Below are 4769 nucleotides of genomic sequence, written 5' to 3'. Positions count from 1 at the left end.
GTCAGTTTTTTCACAATTCCAAAAGCCAGTGTTTCTGATCTCTCTTCAAGCAGCAATATCAACCTGATGGGTTGCTGGTCTTTCCATGTTGATGGTTCACCAATCCGTAAGCCGACAAGTTGTATTTTGGTTTACAACATGATACTCAAGGGTCTATTCATAAAAAATTGTGCCACTGTAGCATGTCGTGCCTGAAAACAGAAACCTGAATCTTACTTACAGTTGTGCTTTGCTTGACACGTCATATTTGAATGTGCTTTTGGCCTTTTTAAAAAGTCAATTCAGGTGCTGGATCGCAGTGGAGTTTTAAATTCCATCAATGGCTGCTAGATTGTGGTGGTCTGCTGCATTCTCCACAACCTTTCACTGAGACAGGCAAATTCACTGTTTCTAGTTACTCTGTGACCATAATGCTCACAAAAGAGGAAGATAAGATCAAATTCTCTGTTTTAGGCAATTTCTAATTTGCAGTCATTTTGTGGCCATAACGCTCCAGCTCCATTTTCCTATTTGCATCATTTATGCAGTGAACCATATCCAAAAAATGATACGAAATACACATAGAAATAGCAGTATTAGCCAGCACAATTCATTCTTTGTGGATTCCCCCTTCGAAGCTATAACCAGTGTTTGTGAGCTGATGTTTCTCAAAGAAAGTAATGGATTTCCTGTCACTGACATTTTTCCTAGTGCCAGCTAATTTCCTACCTTTTGGAAATGGAGAAAGAGTAGCAACACGTTTGGAGAATGGAAGCTCAGAATCTATTATATTGCAGCAGCCATTCAAATTTTTTGGACGCACACTTAACCAGACCTTTGTAAGTTTTTTTCTTTAGTTGTTGTGTCTCTACGTGCATATGAAGTATAATGCCTTTGTAAATGAGTCAAGAAGTAACTTGACCTTCTCCAGATGCTGATACAAACTTTTTGTCCTAAATTCTAGGTGAACAACAATGGCCTACTAACTTTCACTGAGCCTCTGTCCAATTACATCCCCCTTCTGAGTTCTAGAAGAGATATCATTGCTCCTCTTTGGACTCTCTTTGATAACAGACGTGGAGGAACTATTTCCTACAGAGAAGAAACAAGCAGTGATGTACTGGCTCAAGTTACTGCAGCTGTTGAGCAATACTTCCCTAACGTAGCCTTTACCGCTACGTCGGCTTTTGTGGCTACTTGGGATAGCGTGCCGTACTATAATGGTGGAGGGGTAAGGCCTAATTGTTGTTTACCAACAAATTAGTGTTGACCTGTAAAGTTCTTGTTCTCGCTGTTTTGTTTTTAATCTTGTCTGTTGGTACTTTGAAGATGGCTACTTTCCAAGTGGTTCTAGTCTCCAGTTCCCATCGCTCTTTCATCCTGCTCAACTATGGGAACATTTCAGAAACAGAACAAATTTGGCAGGTGAGTGGAGGCAGTTTCTTTTTAAAATTTTACAGATGAGAAGAATGACAGGGAATTGCCCTTTCCTCACGTAATTCCTTACATTTGACCAAAGGACAGTGATACCTGGAACAGATTGAGAATCTAACAATGATTTATTTTCTTTCCATAGGCTGGTTACAGCACAGAGGATTCTGTCAGTTCTTTTACAAGTTCAGCAGCCAGTGCCCCACATCTCTCTTCCAGCACTAACATCAATGTGAATGGCCGTTGCTCGTTCCATGTTGATGGCTCACCAAACTGTAAGACAATGCTACACGAAGCCTAAGCTCATCCTGTACCTTTTTTTCGAGCTTGCTTCTTTAACAGAGCTAAAAAATGTCCTTCTTTCTTATCGTCTTATTAGTGCCAACTAGTTTTCTACATTCTGGGAATAAAGACATAGTGAACCCTCTAGCTGAAGATGGAAGCTCTGGTGTCATTTATTTGCAAGAGCCTTTCAAATACTTTGGACGTGCATACAATCAGATCTTCGTAAGTATAATGTTGCCACTCTCATTTGCTTCACTGCCAACCAACCCCTCCCCCCACTACACCACTCACACATCATCATTTAAGTTTTAAGCTGCTTATTTATGCCCTCATTTTTACAAATAGCATTTGAATAACTCTGGTCTTCAATTTCAGTTGAACAACAATGGCTATCTAACGTTTACTGAGACACTGATTGCCTCCAGCCCCTTTCTGGATTCCGCAAGAGACATCATTGCTCCTCTTTGGACTCGTCTTGACAATAGACACGGTGGAACTATCTCCTATAGAGAGGACACAAGCAGTGCTGTACTAGCACAAGTCACTGCAGATGTTAATCAAAACTTCCCTAACATACCTTTTGCTGCTACTTCAGCTTTCATCGCTACCTGGGACAGCGTGCCATACTATAATGGTGGAGGGGTAAGACTTACAGTAGTCTTTGATTATCAGTGAGTGGTCGGTCTTGTTTGTGTGGTAGATGTTGATTGCTGTCTCCTGGTGTTTTCAAGGTGGCGACGTTCCAATTGGTTTTAGCGTACAATGTTCATCGTTCCTTCATTCTGATCCGTTATGGAGATGTTGCTGAAACACAACAACAGTGGCAGGTCAGTGAAATACTGCTTCTTGCACATTTCTACCAATGACAAAGATCAATGCACATACGTAGGTTATAATGAATTGCTCATGAAAGGATAAGAGAAAGAAGAATTATTTTCTTTCCCTTTGTTTTAACTGACTGATAGCATTATTCTGTTTCTTTACCTTCACAGGCTGGTTATAACACTGCAAACTCTGTCAGTTCTTTCATAATTCCAAAAGCCAGTGTCTCTGAACTCTCTTCAAGCAGCAATATCAATGTGACGGCTTGCTGGTCTTTCCATGTTGATGGATCACCAATTTGTAAGCCGACGAGTTTTTTTTTAGTTTACAACAAGTTACTCAGGGGTCTATTCACAAAAAAATGTGCCACTGTAGCATGTCGTGCCTGAAAACAAAAGCTGAAACTCATTTACAGTTGTGCTTTGCCAAACACGTCCTATTTGATTGTGCTTTTGGCCTTTTTAAAAAGCCAATTCAGATGCAGGATCTCAATGGAGACTCATATTCTTCAACTCCAGTGTAGGCTGCCAGATTGTGGTGGTCTGCTGTATTGTCCAAAAACTTTCACTAAGAAGGTCAAATTTTCTTCCCCATTTTGTGGCCATCCTGCTCCAGCTGTTTGCATCATTTATGCAATGAATCAGATGCTAAAATTTATATGAAACACAGATAGGCAGTATTAGCCTGCACAATTATTTCTTAGTGAATTCCCCCTACAAAGCTATACCCAGTGTAATGTTTGCGAGCAGATGTTTCTCAAAAGAACTAATGGATTCCTTGTCACTGACATTTTACCTAGTGCCAGCAAATTTTATACCTTTTGGAAATGGAGAAAGAGTATCGCCACGATTGGAGAATGGAAGCTCAGAATCTATTTCATTGCAGCAGCCATTCAAATTTTTTGGACGAACACTTAACCAGACCTTTGTAAGTTTTTTGTTGTTGTTGTTGTGTCTCTACTTGCATCGGAAATATAAAATTTTTGTAAATGAGTAAAGTGGCAGCTTGACCTTCTTTAGACGCTGACACAAACTTTTTGTCCTGAATTCTAGGTGAACAGCAATGGCCTACTAACTTTTACTGAGCCTTTGTCCAACTACATCCCCCTTCTGAGTTCTAGAAGAGATATCATTGCTCCTCTTTGGACTCACCTTGATAACAGACGTGGAGGAACTATTTCCTGCAGAGAAGAAACAAGCAGTGCTGTACTGAAGCAAGTTACTGCAGCTGTTGAGCAATATTTCCCTAACGTAACTTTTGCTGCTACGTCCGCTTTTGTGGCTACCTGGGACAGCGTGCCGTACTATAATGGTGGAGGGGTAAGGCCTCATTGTTGTTTATCAACAAAATAGTGTTGCACCTGTAAAGTTTATTTGTCGCTTTTTTGTTTTTAATGTTGTCTGTTGGTACTTTAAAGGTGGCTACTTTCCAAGTGGTTCTAGTCTCCAGTGTGCATAGCTCTTTCGTCCTGCTGAACTATGGAAACATTTCAGAAACGGAACAAATTTGGCAGGTGAGTGAAGACAGTTTCTTTTAAATTTTACAGTTGAGAAGAATGACAGGAAATTGCCCTTACCTCACTTAATGCCTTACATTTGACTAAAGGACAGTGATAACTGGAACAAATTGAGAACCTAACAATGATTCATTTACTTCTATAGGCTGGTTACAGCACAGTGGATTCTGTCAGTTCTTTTACAAGTCCAGCAGCCAGTGCCCCACAGCTCTCTTCTATCAGCAATATTAATGTGAATGGCAGCTGCTCTTTTTATGTTGATGGCTCACCGAACTGTAAGCCAACGCAACTAGAAGCCCAAGCTTAATCCATAACTTGAGCTTGTTTGTTTAGCACAACTTAATAATTAATTATTACTCATCCTCTTCTCATAGTACCAACTAATTTCCTACCTCCTGTGGATGAAGACATAGTGAATCCCCCTGCTGAAGATGGAAGCTCTGGTGTCATTTTCTTGCAGCAGCCTTTCAAATACTTTGGACGCACATACAATCAGATCGCCGTAAGCATTAAGTTACTCTCATTCCTGACACCACCAAACCAACATCTTCCTGCATCCCCACATACCCTTCCACTCTCTCGCCATTTAAGTTCCAAGTTATTTATGGATGCCTTCATTTTTTTCAAAATACTCTTTCAATTTTTTTTAAATAACTATGGTCTTCAATTTCAGGTGAACAACAATGGCTATCTAACGTTTACTGAGGCACTGACTGCCTCCAGCCCCTTTCTGAAT

At 40.3% G+C, this 4769-nt stretch overlaps 1 long non-coding RNA gene across 1 annotated transcript; it reads left to right on the top strand.

Moving 5' to 3' along the window:
* The first annotated feature begins 3938 nt into the window (after nucleotides 1-3938).
* Nucleotides 3939-4536, top strand: LOC122328609. The gene is made up of 3 exons (XR_006247813.1): nucleotides 3939-4030; nucleotides 4179-4308; nucleotides 4408-4536. It is a non-coding gene; the product is annotated as an uncharacterized LOC122328609 (long non-coding RNA).
* The last annotated feature ends 233 nt before the right edge of the window (nucleotides 4537-4769 follow it).

The sequence above is a fragment of the Puntigrus tetrazona genome, chromosome 23 (genome assembly GCF_018831695.1).
Source record: "Puntigrus tetrazona isolate hp1 chromosome 23, ASM1883169v1, whole genome shotgun sequence".
NCBI lineage: Eukaryota > Metazoa > Chordata > Actinopteri > Cypriniformes > Cyprinidae > Puntigrus > Puntigrus tetrazona.
This window is presented reverse-complemented; position numbering and strand designations above follow the sequence as displayed.